Consider the following 18,066-nt stretch of genomic DNA (forward strand, 5'->3'; position numbering starts at 1 on the left):
CTTGTTACAGATAAACAGGAAATTGAAATATTTGCTATGGATTGAAGTGTGCTAATTGGCTGTGTGTGATTATATATTAAACATTGAGTCCAAGCAGTTATGAATATATGTAAAAAAATGATTATGTTTACTTATTTATTCATTGCATAGAACTTGCGTAAATACATTATCCTTTCTTGATATCAGCTTCCTGCTTTAAAGTGGATGTAAACCCACTCTCATCCTTTCTAAACTACTGCCATAGTGCTGATCTATAAGGATATACATGCCTCCTGCATGTATCCTTACCTGTCAAATGTTTCCCCTCTGTCTGTTATAAGAACTGAAAAACTGCAGATTCTGTGGGTGGATCTGTTGTCTGGAGCTCTGAGGGTGGAGTCGTGATGTCAGTAGACTCCCCGCCCACTTCTACACTCCCCTTGTCAACATGCATTTTCTCCTGTGTATTCCTTACACTAAATTCTGCTATGATCACTAACATCCAGTCAAAATCCAGAAAAGTAACCACATGACTTCAGATAAGGAGTGGGGGAGGGAATTAAAAAATAATGCCTGTCTCAAGCTAGTGCACGAGAACGTACAAAAGTTTTCTCCTGTTTGTTCGTTTATTTCCCTGAAAACAGAAAAGAGGATTTCTCAGAGCTGGATTAACCACTTAAGCCCCGGACCTTTAGGCAGCTAAATGCCCAGGCCAGGTTTTGCGATTCGGCACTGCGTCGCTTTAACAGACAATTGCGCGGTCGTGCGACGTGGCTCCCAAACAAAATTGGCGTCCTTTTTTCCCCACAAACAGAGCTTTCTTTTGGTGGTATTTGATCACCTCTGCGGTTTTTATTTTTTGCGCTATAAACAAAAAAAGAGCGACAATTTTGAAAAAAATGCAATATTTTTTACTTTTTGCTATAATAAATATCCCCCAAAAACATATATAACATTTTTTTCCCTCAGTTTAGGCCGATACATATTCTTCTACCTATTTTTGGTAAAAAAATCGCAATAAGCATTTATCGGTTGGTTTGCGCAAAATTTATAGCGTTTACAAAACAGGGGATAGTTTTATTGCATTTTTAATATTTTTTTTTTTTTACTACTAATGGCGGCGATCAGCGATTTTTTTTCGTGACTGCGACATTATGGCGGACACTTCGGACAATTTTGACACATTTTTGGGACCATTGTCATTTTCACAGCAAAAAATGCATTTAAATTGCATTGTTTATTGTGAAAATGACAGTTGCAGTTTGGGAGTTAACCACAGGGGGCGCTGTAGGAGTTAGTGTTCACCTAGTGTGTGTTTACAACTGTAGGGGGGTGTGGCTGTAGGACTGACATCATCGATCGAGTCTCCCTATAAAAGGGATGACTCGATCGATGCAGTGCCACAGTGAAGCACGGGGAAGCCATGTTTACATACGGCTCTCCCCGTTCTTCAGCTCCGGGGAGCGATCACGACGGAGCGGCTAAAAAAAGAAAAGCCGCGCCGTCGTCCCGGATCGCTCCCCGAGGGAATCCAACCGCCGCATGTAGCGGGGGGGTCCCGACCGGACCCCCGACCCGCGGAAAGGCAGGGACGTACAGGTACGCCAATGTGCCTGTACGTGCCATTCTGTTGACGTATATCTACATGCGGCGGTCGGGAAGTGGTTGAGATAAACATAACATAACATATGATAAACATCTCCACGCTAGATATGTAAATAACCTGTCACTCAAAGCAAGGAGAGAGGAAAGGACTTTTTATTTAGATAGGTTTTTATCTGGAAGTCTGTTAATTTTCACTGAACAATAAAAGAGGATTGCTCAGAGCTGGATTAACTCTTTGTGGCAAGACTGGGCACAGATGATAGGAAATCTTATACTCTACATTGTGACATCAAAAAATAATAATAATTTCGTGTTTACATCCACTTTAAAGCAAAACTATGGACGGCTATGAAATACCTGCAATTTAACACAGTTATAGTAATTTATAAAATCCTTATACACTATATTGTCAAAAGTATTAGGACACCTGCCTTTACACACATGAACTTTAATGGCATCCTAGTCTTGTGCCTCATACACACGATCGGATTTTCCGACGGGAAATGTGTAATGGCAGGGTTTTGTCGGAAAATCTGACCGTTTGTACGCTCCATCGAACGATTGTTGTCGGAATTTCCGACAACAAATGTGGGATAGCATGCTTTAACATTTTCCGACAACAAATGTGTGATGTCGGATTATCCGATCATGTGTACACAAGTCCGTCGAGAAAACACGCATGCAAACACGCATGCTCAGAACTAATGCAAACCATAAAACAACATTAGCAGAAACTGCCCAAAGGGTGGCGCTAAAGAGAAGAAAAACCATGTTGTTTCTGTTTGTTAGCTAACAAAGTTTTGCCGTCTGTATGCAGAACAAGTTCACGGCCAACGCCCTTCGGACAAAATTCCACGGCTTTGTCCGATGGAAATCCGATCGTGTGTATGAGGCTTTAGTCTGTAGGGTTCAATATTGAGTTGGCCCACCCTTTGCAGCTATAACAGCTTCAACTCTTCTGGGAAGGCTGTCCACAAGGTTTAGGAGTGTGTCTATGGGAATGTTTGACCATTCTTCCAGAAGGTCATTTGTGAGGTCAGGCATTGATGTTGGATAAGAAGGCCTGGCTCGCAGTCTCCGCTCTAATTCATCCCAAAGGTCTGTTTTATTGGGTTGAGGTCAGGACTCTGTGCAGGCCAGTCAAGTGCCTCCACCCCAAACTCACACATCCATGTCGCTATGATCCTTGCTTTGCGCACTGGTGTGCAATCATGTTGGAACAAGAAGGGGACATCCCCAAACTGTTCCCACAAAGTTGGGAGCATGAAAATGTCCAAAATATTTTGGATAGAGTGGAAAGGGATTAGAACCCCCATCAGCTTTGTATTGCTTATTTTGCCCCCTGTCATGCAGATGCACCCTCTCTATTTGTACTGTTTACAGTTATTGAGAGATAAACAAAATCCAAAAATTGTTGGTTGCCACAAGAAAAGAGAGGGGAAATATTCCAAAGGGATTTTTTTTTGGCTTGGCTGGGCAAAGCAACATACCTGTACGTTGCTTTGAAAAGCACGCTGCGACCATGCCCGCGGGTCCAGCGTACTCAATACGCGGTGTCCCGCGATCGTGTCACGTAGCTGAAGAACAGGGGGATGCCTGTGCAAACAAGGCATTTCCCTGTTCTGCCCAGTGACAGGACACTGATCATCTGTTCCCTGTCATCAGGAGCAGTAATCAGTGTCGTGTCACTGGTAGCCCAGCCCCCCTCCCACAGTTAGAATCACTCCCTGGGACACACTTAACCCCTTCCTTGCCCCCTAATAGTTAACCCCTTCCCTGCCAGTGTAATTTTCACAGTAATCAGTGCATTTTTATAGCATTGATTGCTGTATAAATGACAATGGTCCCAAAATAGCGTTAAAAGTGTCTGATGTATCCGCCATAATGTCGCAGTCATGATAAAAATCGCAGATCGTCGCCATTTCTAATTAAAAAAATATGTTAGTAAAAATTTCATAAAACTATCCTCTATTTTGTAGACGCTACAAACCAATCAATATAAGCTTATTGCATTTTTTTTTTATACCAAAAATATGTAGAAGAATACATATCGGCCTAAACTGAGGAAAAATATATATTTTTTATATCTTTTTTGGGGATATTTTTTGTTTATAGGGCAAAAAATATAAACCATAGAGGTAATCGAATACCACCAAAATAAAGCTCTATTTGTGGGGAAAAAGGGACATCAAATATGTTTGGGAGCCACGTCGCACGTCCGTGCAATTGTCAGTTAAAGCAACGCAGTGCCGAATCGCAAAAAAATGGCCCAGTCATTGGGCAGCCAAACCATCCGGGGCTGAAGTGGTTAATGTGTCAATAAGCTAAGGAGAAATTTTAGGCTGTGGTTGGCCTTACTTGACAAACTTTGATTGAGAAATTGTAAAAAAAAAAGCTTAACAATCATCTGCAGTCACAACTAGTAAAGCTAGAGCAAATTCAGCAGTTTAAGGGGCAGATTCTCATAGATCGGCTTAAAAATGGGCGGGCGTACCGTATCTGATTTACGTTACGCCGCCGCAAGTTTTTCAGGCAAGTGCTTTATTCACAAAGCACTTGCCTGTAAAGTTGCGCGGCGTAGCGTAAATCACCCGGCAGAATTCAAATTCGGCGGGTAGGGGGCGTGTTTCATTTAAATGAAGCGCGTCCCCGCGCCGAACGAACTGCGCATGCGCCGTCCCTAAAATATCCCAGCGTGCATTGCTCTAAATGACGTCGCAAGGACGTCATTGGTTTTGACGTGGACGTAAATTACGTCCAGCACCATTCACGGACGACTTACGCAAACGACGTAATTTTTTACATTTTCGACGCGGGAACGACGGCCATACTTAACATTGGCTGCGCCTCATAGACCCAGGGGCAACTTTACGCTGGGAAAAGCCTAACGTAAACGTCGTAACTTTACTGCGTCGGCCGCGCGTACGTTCGGGAATTCGCGTATCTAGCTAATTTGCATACTCGACGGGGAAAATCGACGAAAGCACCACCTAGCGGGCAAAAAAAAAATTGCAGTTAACATCCGACGGCGTAAGAGACTTACACCTGTCGGATCTAAGGGATATCTATGCGTAACTGATTCTAAGAATCAGTCGCTTAGATACGACGGCGCTAGGCAGAGATACAACGGCGTATCTGGAGATGCGCCATCGTATCTCTTTTAAGAATCTGGGCCTAAGTCTGTGAGTTTACTAATATTTTAACTCATAAATGTTATTGCCCTGTTGGGTTTATATAAGACACCATGCTTTATTTGGCGGGGCTGCACCGCATGCCTATCCTTTCACTGCTTTAAATTTAAAGGCTAAAAGGTTTTTGGATAAGAATATCTGTGGAACTCGAGGCTTTAGCGGTTATGTACGGATCATCGGCTAAGGAAATTCCCACACAAGCAGCACTAGTCATAGCAGTTGTTAGAAACCAACAGTAGATGGCAGGATGTTGTTTCTGTTATTTAATGGATTGTGTTCCTAATTGAACTGTGACTTTCTCATTGGTAGTAATGCAGCTGAAGGCAATGTTTTATTAAAAAATGATGGAGAAGCTCTTATTTCTTTCTATTATAAGTAAGCACCCTATTCTGAGACCTGCAATTTTACAGTTACGTGTAAAACAAAACTATTAAAACAATATATTTAATTTAACAACGTTGAAGCAAACTTTCTTTTCCCTAACCTGGCACCTTCTCTTCTACAAGAAATTTCCCTGAAATGGAGAACATTTAGATAACAAAGGCAAGGTCATTTTATAAAAAGATACCAGTAGACGTGCAAGTTAAGGATACTTGTATTAGCAGAAAAATATCCATATTTCAAGCCTTACTTGAGAAAGACAGAAGAAACTATTTTCTTGTTCATGTAATACAGGACACAGACAGGAGATTGGACACTGGTAAAAAAAAAGCAGCAAGGACCCCCATATAAGCCCTCCGGCTCCCAGAAATACTCAGTTCTTTGCTAGTGTCTTTAGGTGTTGGATGGATCTTCTCTATTGAGTGTACTTTGCACTTACAAAAATCTTCAATCAACTTTCCTGGTTGTGTTGTGGCCAAGGAGGCATATTATGCAGTGCTCCACGGTAAGGCCCCTTTCACACTGGGGCGGGAGACGCGGTGGCGGTATAGCGCCGCTAAAAATATCGACGCTATACTGTCAGATTTGCCGCGGGATTCGGCCGCTAGCGGTGCGGTATTAACCCCTGCTAACGGACGATAAAGGGTTAATACCGCCCGTAATGCGCCTCTGCAGAGGCACATTGCGGGCGGGATTGCCGCGGTTTCCCATTGTTTTAAATGGGAAGGAGCGGTATACACGCCGCTCCTCTCACCGCTCCAAAGATGCTGCTGGCAGGAGATTTTTTTCTCTCCCGCCAGCGCATCGCCTCAGTGTGAAGGCCCTCGGGCTTTCACATTGAGTATGCAGTGCAGGAGTTTTTCAGGCGGTATAGCAGCGCTATTTTTAGCGCTGTACCGCCTGAAAAACTCCTCAGTGTGAAAGGGGTCTAAGAGCTTTGGGGGACATAACCCGACCGCCGCCATCCTTGGTAAGGGAATCGAGAAGTGAATCGCTGCGGCTTCACTGCCCGGTTCCCTAGTGCGCATGCGGGAGTCACGCTGTGCAGTTCCCACTGGTCCCCGTTGTGTTCTGGGAGCCGAGTGTTTCCCAGAACACAACGTGGGGGGGTTGTGACGCGGAGGGGAGTCTATACCCGGAAGTGGTGCAAATACCTGTTTTATACAGGTAACTGACCCCCTCCCCCCTGAAAGGTGTCAAATGTGACACCGGAGGGGGGGGAGGTTCCGAAAAGTGGAGGCTCACTTTTGGGTGAACCTCCGCTATAAGGACAAGGCAACCTGGGTCGGTAGCAGGAGTTCCAGTAACAGCATAGGCAGGAACACAGGAACACGATCATCCAGCAACTTGTGAATAAGACTGCTGACTTCAAATAAGTCACAGCATTTGTCAAGAATTGCGTGTGTCATGCCGCACACTTGTACGCAATTAATATTCGCAGCTGTTTGTGGCCGAGTGCGCATGCGCATGTGTACTGGCACGCACCTGAGTGCACTGCAAACATCGTCTGCGGTCCTGTTGCGTTTTGGCAGATGTGCCAGTTGTTCTGTGAGCTATACTCTGAAACAGCCTCATTAATATCTATGGGGATCAACTGTGTAGGTGTGACTGTTTTTTAAGCTGGGGCTCAATACATTGTGGTAGGCTGTTTATCCCTTAAGGGTTCATTTGTAAAGTCTGGTTAACTGTTGCGGTGCCAGTTAGTGTATGACTATTTGAAAAGGTCATGTGAAAGTTTGAGGCTATTTCACACTGGGAGCATATCTGAACATATAACATTTGTTATTCAGAGACTGCTGTTGCTGAGACAATTAGAGGTCACCTGATGTCTGATCCGGCCTGCCAGCTGCCAGACCTCACACCGGGGCTGATTTGCTAAGCGCCCATTCACGCCAGCTGGAGCACGTTATGGTGTGCATTGTGCACGTGCTCTGATGCTTTGCTACAATTCATTGCAGTGCTTGCTTTTTTTTCTCTTTTTGAATCTTATTTATATTACATTTTATTTCACATCATGCACAGTAGCACTTTGAGATGTGTTGCTATACATTATGTAGCGCCTGTGTACTTATCAGTACAGATGCTATTGTTAAATCTAGTAGGATGAGAGACTTACTTGCTCTCATCTGTGTTGATTCATTTAAATTTGGCTGTCGCCAGCCCTGAACTGTCCTGTGGGTCGGTCATTCTGTGTTTCAGAGATGCAGTTTCATCTCTGGGAGGCAGGTGGCGCTAGAGGGGTCCAGGCGGAGCCGCTTCTCCCCAGCAGCCAATTAGAGGATGTTTTCCCTCGCGGAACATGCTGGGGAGGGGTATTTCTGTGGCGGAGGCCTTTGCTCTGGGTTCTTTGCGGGTTCCTGGTTCCAGGTGCGGTACCCACCTTTAGGGTGTGTGCACATCACGCGTCCCCGGGGATATGGCCTACCAGGCCGGGGCACACGTGCTATGCGGAGTTCCTGACTCTGGGTCCTCATGGCCCGGAGCAACTGATGCTGCAAAGGGGCCCCAGTGACTTACTGGGTTCCCCATCTCTATTGAGAGGATCCCAAGCGAGTTGTGCTGTTCGGTGGGGGATCGGTCTGAGGAGAACCCGGAGGCAGGTGATCCAACAGGGCTTGAACGAACCATCGGGGATCTGGGTGACCGGACACTGACAGGTTGTACGCCGCAAACTGTCAGTCGGTGGCCCCAATTTACACACCGGTAGGATTCGCTCTACTATCTAACTTTTGAAGCACTAGGCCTGTGGCAGAGGTCTCACCCAGAAATCCTAATTCTATTATAGCCAAGTCTGTGGCAGAGACGTGTTCCTTCCCGGGAAAGCTAAGTGACGCTCTGGCTGCCAGGCCTGTGAGAGGGACCTGTCCAGGGGCACTTTACCTACTTCAGCTGAAGTGGCGACGAGAAAGAGTTACTACAAGAGGCAAGACTGCTTCTGTTCATCAGTTGCCTGGATCTGCAAGGTTATTCTTTTTTTCACCAATCTGTCCTATCTATCTTAAGTTGATTGTTGGTCGTGTTGGGTCAGAATAAAAGCATTAAAAACGTCAACCAACTGTCTGGACATTCCGTCACTGCTCTCACTGCCATCATCACCCCTAGACACATCACGGAGGTAACTTAAATACGCCGATCCCAAATCTAACCAGCGGCCCCTGAGGGGGTAGCACTACAATTATAACGCACTGCACTGCATAAAATCCATGCCTGCAGGGTATTCACGTGAACAGGACCCGCTTGGTAGTGGCGCAGGATTGTTTTCGGGCTGGGTGTTGGGGTTCTGTGGTGGGGTTAAGAGAAAAATGGTGACAGGAAAGGCAGCACCAGCATACCACCAATGATTGACAGCCTCAGCTCTGTTCCTCCTGTATGCTGTGTGAAGGGGGTTCCCTCTAATCATCTCTCAGATCTTAAGGTGAAAGGAAAACCACACTGTCAATAATGAATGTAAGTAGCTGCCTGCACAACAGATATACTTGATTCTGAGCATGCGCGGGTTTTTAACCGATGGTTTTGCATACTAACGATCGGTTTTGATCTATCGGTTACCATCCATAGGTTAAATTTTAAAGCAAGTTGCCATTTTTTAAACTTAAGGTTAAATAACCTATGGGGCCTACACACAATCGGTTTGGACTGATGAAAACGGTCCTTCAGACCGTTTTCATCGGTTTAACCTATCGTGTGTACGAGCCTTTACTGTACTAATGACACTGGCTAGGAAGGAGTTAACATCAGGGGTGACCGAAGGGTTAACTGTGTGCTTAGCCTGTGTTTCTGTGTACTGTGGGAGGTGCTTTTACTAGGTGGAGACACGGATCCTTGTCCCTGCTTTGCAGGAACACAGGTTCCATGCCTCCCCTACTGACAGAACGGCAATCTGCCTTGTTTTCATAGGCAGACCGCCGTTCTCTCAGAGGACTGAAGGATCGGTGTGTGTCGTGGACATCAAGTCTGTGGTATCTGGCGATCAGCTCCCTCTGCATATAATCACAGCAGGAGCGGGCTGGCGGAGGCGGCGCACGTACACTCCCCAGACTTGGAAGTGCTGGATCGTGTACTAGGTACGTGACCCTGCGCAGCAGTTTGAAGTTACCATGGTGCTGAACATATGATTAGTTATGACAACAGGAATTTATTGACTTGACAGTTTGAATGAGAGCACAAGCAACTGTGACAATTGCCATTCATGGCATGCCGTGAATATACCCGATTTGAGGAGCAGTTAAATCAATGGGTTGAGTGCCACTTTAAGAGATGCAGGGGCACAGAGGAATGCAAAAGATTGTATTTGTTTCAGTCTGCGACTCATCTAAAAAAAATTACTATTTGACTAATTGTTATGGGTTACCGCCGCCGTGAGGCAGCTAATACATTTCACCCATAAACGTGGCTTTTGGGTTTGTGCAGGAGAAGCATGACACCCTGGACTCAGTTAATAAGAACCTCTCCTACAGGAATACAATATTTTCAACAGCAATTGCTGGAAAGAAGCGACATTTGTGAGAAAAGCATTTTAAAACCCTTACCTAGAATTGAAAGTGCTGCCTAGGAGGAATAAATATGTCTTAAAATATTCATATTTTCATGACTTTTTATGAACTCATTAAGAATAAGAGGAATGTGTGCAATTTGTTCCTGTTGGCAAGTCAGATTTACTCTCTGTAAATGGAAGTGAAAAAAAATTGAAGTTCCTTTCTGTAATAAAAATCGGCACAAAAGCGAGATCTTACACCAGAAACTCGCATCAGCTACGCTTCTTTTTGATGTGGGAGATTCATACATTAACAAAGCTCCCGTTGTCCAAATTCTGTCCTATTAATTATTCATTATTTACTAAGACATGCTCGTGTTCATAAAATAGTAGCATCGCCTCATTTGTGATATAAAATCTTCTGTTTAATGTGAAGCCTTGGTAATAAGTGATACAAGCTGAAGACAGTGAACTGTCCTGAGATATTCACAACCCTACCAGGCAGCAGAGCCATGGTGGTCATCTGACCTTTCTCTAGTGCAGTTAAAGTGTTAATAAACTCGTAGGGGCAGATTCACAGAGCAAGTACGCCGGCGTATCTACTGATACGCCGGCGTACTTTCAAATTTCCTGCGTCGTATCTTTAGTTTGAATCCTCAAACCAAGATACGACGGCATCTGGGTTTGATCCGACAGGCGTACGGCTTCGTACGCCTTCGGATCGCAGATGCAATACTTCGGCGTCCGCTGGGTGGAGTTTGCGTCGTTCTCTGCGTCGGGTATGCAAATGAGCTTTTTCCGTCGATCCACGAACGTACGCGCGGTCGTCACATTCTCTTACGTCATCTCTAGTCGGCTTTTTCCGGCGTATAGTTAAAGCTGCTATTTTGTGGCATATAGATAGACTTGCCATGTTTTTTTTTTTGCGTAAGTCGTCCGTGAATAGGGATGGACGTAAGTCACGTCGGAAGTTAAAAAAATGACGTCGTTGCGACGTCATTTCGCGCAAAGCACGGTGGGAAATTTCTAAACGGAGCATGCACAGTTCAATCGGCGCTGGGACGCGCTTCATTTAAATGAATCACGCCCCCAACCCGCCGATTTGAATTCCGCCGCCAGAAATACACTACGCCGCCGTAACTTACAGCGCAAATTCTTCCTGGATTCGACTTAGAGCCAGGTAAGATACGGCGGCGTAGTGTATCTCTGATACGCTGCGCCTTTCTAAATCTATGTGAATCTGCCCCACAACCAATAATAAATTACAGTCAAACCTTGGATTACGAGCATAATCCGTTCCAGGAGAATTCTCGTAATCCAAAGCCCTCACATATTAAAGCGAGTTTCCCCAGAGAAGTCAATGGAAACGGAAATAATTAGTTCCGCATTGACTTCAATGGCATGCAATACCACATGTGGCCAGAGGTGGCCAGAGAGCCTCAAAAATGATTGAGGACAGCTTGGCTGACCTCAGAAAGGTTCGAAAACACCCGGGAACGGAGTACAGAAAAACCTTGGTTTGAGAGCGTTTTGCAAGACAAGCAAAATGTTTTAATACAGTTTGCCTTGATATACAAGCAATGTCTTGATATAAGAGTAGCGTCATGTCACAACTGAGTATAAAAGAAGAAGAGGGGAGCCTCTAAGTGTAGCAATACGGTTACATTTAACGAAGGTACGACATTCAGCAACTTTTCTACACTTAGAGGTGCCTCTCTTCTCTTTTATACCCTGTAAAAAAATGCTTTGATATACAAGTGCTTTGGATTACAAGCATGTTTCTGGAACGAATTATGCTCGCATACCAAGGTTTTCCTGTATTTCTGAGCATTTCCGAACGGCTCAGATCGTCTCCGCTTGGCTCTGCTGACGGATGTTCCAGTGAAAGTTATCGCTAAAGGCTGATTTTTATCGGCCCTCTGGTGAGTTTGTACCCCGAAGGGGAGTGTGCCTCACTTGTGGTGAAGATTGGGAGCAGGTGTAGGATCCATCACATAACTATCATTAGAAGCACCCATCACAGTAGAAAATCTTTGTTGCATCGTCATCACATGAATGCCTTTATGCAGTTGGGCATTTAACCAACTTTAATCAGCGCTGTTTATCATTTGGACTTTCAGTTCTAGTTTGATACTTTTAATATTATACTGTATATGTTTTTTTTTAGCAGAGACCCCATGGAATAAAATGGTGGTCGTTGCAACTTTTTATCTCGGATGGTATTTGTGCAGCAATGTTGCAAACGTTTAAAAAAAATAAATAAGGAGTTTCATGCATTAGAAAAACAAAACAGTAAAGTTAGCCCACTTTTTTACATAATGTAAAAGATGATGTTACGCTGAATAAATAGATACCTAACATGTTACGCATTAAAATGGCGCACACTTGTGGAATGGCTCCAAACTTTGGTATTTCAAAATCCCCATAGGTGACGCTTTACATTTTTTTTACAGTTTACCTGTTTAGAGTTACTAGAATTATTGCTCTCACTCTAACATTCGTGGCGATACCACACATGTGTGGCTTTTACACCGTTTACATATACAGATGCGACCTACTCTTCTGCAAGCAAGCACATAGGGATGGGGGATGGATCCGATTTCGTATCGATTTAAAACGTTTGCTCAAGATTTTCGAATTCAAATCGTTTTACAATTTTCAAAGAGAATAAAATAGAAATAGATAATAAAGGAATAGAATAGAAAAGAATATAACAGAAAATAAAATAATATAATAGAGTAAAACAGAACAAAATACGATAGAAAATAAAAGAAGAGAATAGAATGGAATAGATTTTATTGATTCTATTTGAATCTTGGGAGATGGACTGGTTATATTCTCTTTCTATTCTAATCTATTCTATTTTATTGTTTTTTGAATTATACTCCTTTTTTATTTGTTTATTCTATCCTATTGTTTTTATTTTCTATTATATTGTTTTCTTTTCTATTCTTTTTAGAATGAATTTGAATTTGAATCAATTTGAAATTTGAATTTTGGAAGATAATTATATTTTTTCTATTCTATTCTGTTGTTTTTTTCTATATGATTCTGTTATTTTCTATTCTATGCTAATCTATTATTTTTTATTCTATTCAAATTTCAATTCATTCTATTTGAATTTTGGGAAATTATTATATTCTTTCTATTCTATTGTTTTTTTTTTTATTCCATTATTTTCTAATTCTATTATAGTCTATTATATTCTTTTTTTTTCTATTTTATTCTTTTCTATTCTATTATTTTCTTATGTGTTCTAATTCATATTTATTCTATTTGAAATTCAAATTTCAGAAGATGGTTATATTCTATTCTATTTGTTTCTATTATAATCTAGTCTATTCTGTTCTTTTATTTTTTATTCTATTTTGTTCTGTTAGGAAATTGAAAAACTATTCAAATTTGAAAACTATTCAAAAACTTTTATCCAAATAAATTTTTTCATTATTTTGGATTCTTTTAACCACTTCCTATGGCCTATGGCCGATTTACGTCCGGGAAGTGGTTATGAAATCCTGACAGGACGTTCTAGAACGTCCTGCAGGGTTTCATGCCGATCTCGGTAAAGAGCCTCCGGCGGAGACTCTTTACCACGTGATCAGCCGTGTCCAACCACGGCTGATCACGATGTAAACAGGAAGAGCCGTTGATGGCTCTTCCTCACTCGCGTCTGACAGACGCGAGTAGAGGATAGCCGATCGGCGGCTCTCCTGACAGGGGGGGTTCGCGCTGATTGTTTATCAGCGCAGCCCCCCCTCGGATCGCCACACTGGACCACCAGGGATGCCCACCCTGGAGCACCAGGGTGGGCAAAAAAAAAAAAATGCCAGAAAAAAAAAAGTCTAAAAAATAAATAAATAAAAAAAGCATAAAGAAAAAAGATGCCAGTCAGTGCCCACAAATGGGCACTGACTGGCAACCTGGCAAAAATCAGTGCTGCCACCCCAGTGTCCATCAGCGCCACCCCAGTGTCCATCAGCGCCACCCCAGTGTCCATCAGTGCCACCCCACAGTGCCCATCCATGCCCAGTGCCCACCTATCAGTGCCCATCTGTGCCACCCATAAGTATCCATCAGTGCCGCCCATGAGTGCCCATCTGTGCCGCCCATGAGTGCCCATTAGTGCCGCCCATGTGTGCCCATCAGTGCCGCCTATGTGTGCCCATCAGTGCCGCCTATGTGTGCCCATCAGTGCCGCCTATGTGTGCCCATCAGTGCCGCCTATGTGTGCCCATCAGTGTCGCATACCAGCGCCGCCAATCAGTGCCACCTCATCTGTGCCCGTCAGTACTACATCATCGATGTCCATCAGTGCCATCTCATCGGTGCCCATTAGTGCCGCCATATCAGTGCCCATAATTGAAAGAGAAAACTTATTTACAAAAAAATTAACAGAAAAAAATAAAAACGTAATTTTTTTTCCAAATTTTCAGCCTTTTTTTAGTTGTTGCGCAAAAAAAAAAAATCGCAGAGGTGATCGAATACCACCAAAAGAAAGCTCTATTTGTGGGGAAAAAAGGACGCCAATTTTGTTTGGGTACAGTGTAGCATGACCGCGCAATTGCCATTCAAAGTGCGACAGTGCTGAAAGCTGAAAATTGGCTTGGGCGGGAAGCTGCGTAAGTACCTGGTATGGAAGTGGTTAAATTTGGTACTATTGTAATTTAGAAAAATTTGGATACATTTTAATACGGAAACGAAACAAACTGCACATGTCTAATCTGAATATACAAAACAAATTCTATTATTACCTTAATAAATCAATCTGAAATAAAACACATTTTTCCACCATGAATATCACCAATAAATTCCCAGCTGGAGGTTGCCATTATTTAACAATGGTCCCCTAACAAAAGCAGTTTGGCAAAAACACTGATCTATCCTAAAATGTTATTTATAAATATATTTTTCAACCACATAAACGACACTATCAATACACAGAAATTAGAGGAAGTTGAATGGCACGATGATAAACAAGAAACGATGGTGCACAATGTAGGAAGACACAGCGTGCCACACACTGTCACTCGGAATTACAGGATCCATACAACGGAGTCACAACTAAACAGAAACACATGCTCATCTTTATCTGGATGTCATAACCTGACAAAGGAACTGACACTTTAATCTGTCACCTGTTCCTTGCATATTAGACTAAAAATGATAGTTACGTCACCAAGTTCCATTTGAATGTAAGATATCAACCCTACAGTATGTTTGATAGTTTTAGCATATGAGAATAAAATACCGAACAGACAAATGTAAAATATTCTAACTACAGTAAGTCGGTTGATGTAAAGAGGGACTATGGTGAAAAACAAATACATTTATAAACAGATTCTACTATAGGTATTCAAAAGACGGGTGTAACACCCTCCTAGGCTGTCAGGTAAATGTACCGTATTTATCTGCCTATAGCGCGCACCGGCATATAGCGCGCACCCCTAATCTAGAAGGAAAATTCCTGAAAAAAAAAATCAATTACTTACAGTTTTGGTGTCTTGCCCGGCGTCCATCGGCGGCCTTGTTCGGTCCGGCGTCCGTTTGCGGCACTGCGCGGGGTCCGTCCAGCCTTCCTCGCGGTGTCTGTCCAGGTGTCCGTCTGCGGCTTCCTCGCGGGGTTCGTCCAGGTGTCTGTCTGCGGGGTCTGTCCAGTCCTCCATCCGCACGTTGCCCGGGGTTGCGGCGGTGTTCGTTTTTGAATTAGGCGCCGAGCCGAGAGGAGCCGGATTTCCTGTTTGTTCGGCTCCTCTCGGCTTCTCTCGGCTCCTCTCGCGTGGCTGCGGGCGTAGCCGAGTGCGCAGTACACTTGGATCGGCTCGGCTCGGCTCTAGGCTGCGGCGCTCGGCGCCTAATTAAAAAAACAAACACATCTGCAACAGTATCGGCGTATATCGCACACCCACGATTTTCCCCTGATTTTAAGGGGAAAAAGTGCGCAGTATACGCCGATAAATACGGTAGTTCTTTTTGAGCTGTAATCAGTAGAGCAGCTGCTGATTGCTTTGGAGTGATCATGGTCTCACAGGCTGCAGGCTTGATTGCTTCTCCCTGCCGTCTGGAAAGCTCCAGAACATAGGAGTGGAATAGGTCAATGAAAAGCCTGAATATTTAATTTTATTAATTTTATTTTTCAATTTGAAAATTCATAAACAAAACAAATTCCAAAAACAAATGAAACAAATTAAATGAATTTAACTAAACACATTTATGTAAATAACTAATCGAATTGAAACAAAACAAAACACATTTTTTAGTTCTGCAGATGTCTAATTCAGATTTGTTTTGTATATTTGTTGTTCCAAAGCAATTCGTATTTTAGAAGCTATTTTGGAAATTGGTTATAGAGTAAAACCTTAGATTGCAAGCATAATTTGTTCCGGAAACATGCTTGTAATCCAAAGCACTTGTATATCAAAGCAAATTTCCCCATAAGAAATAATGGAAACTCTGATGATTCGTTCCACAACCATTTTTTCCTAATGCCATGAACACACGATCGGTTCATCCGATGAAAATGAATCGATGGATTTTTTCATCAGATATCCGATGAAGCTGACTTTCATCAGTCTTGCCTACACACCATCAGTTAAAAATCAGATCGTGTCCAACGCGGTGACGTAAAACACAACGACGTGCAGAGAAAAATAAAGTTCAATGCTTCCGAGCATGCGTCGACTTGATTCTGAGCATGCGTGGATTTTTAACAAATGACCAGTGACAAATGTGGCAGTGGAGGAGGGGGGAATAGTACAAACAATCGGAACTTGAAGTAAAGTTCAGCTTTCAGACATCGGGTGGGACAACCTTCTTTCAGACTTTTATCGGTGGCTGGAGGGGGCCCCCCTCTCGCCACACTCCGGAGCCCTCCGACACTTACCGGGGCCGTCGGCAGCAGTGGAGGCGATTGCGTCCTCTTGCTGGCTTGGTATGGAGACGAGTGAGTGAAAGATGGCCCCCACCGGTCTCCATATCATTGCAGGGCGGAAGCGACATCAAATCGTCACTTCCGCCCAATGCTCTAAAAGAGACATTTTATTTTTTTATTCTTTTCAAATTACATTTTATTTATTTATTTTTTATTGCATTTTAATGTAAATATGAGATCTGAGATCTCATATTTAAGAGGTCCTGTCATGCTTTTTTTCTAATACAAGGGATGTTTACATTCCTTGTAATAGCAATAAAAGTGACCTTTTTTTTTTTAAATGAACAGTGTAAAAAAATTGAATGAATAAAAGGTAAACTAAAAAAGAAAAAAACATTTTTTAAACCTCCCCGTCCCGCCGAGCTCGCGTGCAGAAGCGAAAACATACGTGAGCAGCGCCCGCATATGAAAACAGTGTTCAAACCACACATGTGAGATATTGGCGCAAATGTTAGAATGAGAGAAACAATTCTAGCCCTAGACCTCCTCTGTAACTTAAAACATGCAACCTGTAGATTTTTTTAAACATCTTCGATGGAGATTTTTAAGGGTAAAAGTTTGCCGCCATTCCACAAGCGGGCGCAAATTTGAAGCGTAACATGTTGGGTATCAAATTACTCGGCGTAACATTATCTTTCACAATACATTGGGCTAACTTTACTGTTGTCTTATTTTTTAATTCAAAAAAGTGTATTTTTTCCAAAAAAAGTGTGCTTGTAAGACCGCTGTGCAAATACGGTGTGACAGAAAGTATTGCAACAGCCGCCATTTTATTCTCTAGGGTGGTAGAAAAAAATATATAATGTTTGGGCGTTCTAAGTAATTTTCTAGCAAAAAAAAATGTTTTTTAACTTGCAAACACCAAATCTCAGAAGGAGTGGTTAAAGCCTGTGGTTAAGGGGTGGTTAAGTGGTTAAAGCCTTAGTAAACTCCACTTTGTAACTTATAATAAAGCTTACCTATAGGTAAAATGTATATCTCCAAGTGCACTGTTTAAGAAATATTCGCTTATTTTACAGCCGGTGAGGACACCAGCGAATGTGCACTGTCCTCTGAATTGAGGGTGTATGTGCTGTCAATCCAGAGCTCTGTGACACCGGCCGTAACAATTGTGTGCATGTGCGGAAGTAATGTCACCGTGGCTCAGCCATTCAAATGGCCCATGAACCCGGAAGCTAGACCGGATGAAGATTAAAGCCCTGTAACAGCACACTGCTGAAGAGCTTTGTTTTTTAGGTCTTATATAATATGTTAGTATGCAATGTATACTAGCACATTATGCTGTTAACTTGCAGGGGCACTGTATTTTTTAAAATTATTTTTCTACCACCTTAAAGTACATTTACTGTATATATTATAATATATGTTATTATATTTATTCATATCTTAGTTATGTGGCTGGAGTATGGACCCCTGGTCTGTTTTAGTACTGCCAAACACTGGAATATAAAAACTGCTGGAAATATTGTTCACAAAAACTTTTTTACATAAAAAAACTTTCTTTTGTA

At 42.8% G+C, this 18,066-nt stretch overlaps 1 protein-coding gene across 1 annotated transcript in view; it reads left to right on the top strand.

Moving 5' to 3' along the window:
* DNTT (DNA nucleotidylexotransferase) overlaps nucleotides 1-18,066 on the top strand; it is a 114,651-nt gene that overhangs the window by 22,850 nt on the left and 73,735 nt on the right. The gene's annotated exons all lie outside the window — the stretch shown is intronic.

This window comes from Rana temporaria, chromosome 8, assembly GCF_905171775.1.
Source record: "Rana temporaria chromosome 8, aRanTem1.1, whole genome shotgun sequence".
NCBI classification, from domain to species: Eukaryota; Metazoa; Chordata; class Amphibia; order Anura; family Ranidae; genus Rana; species Rana temporaria.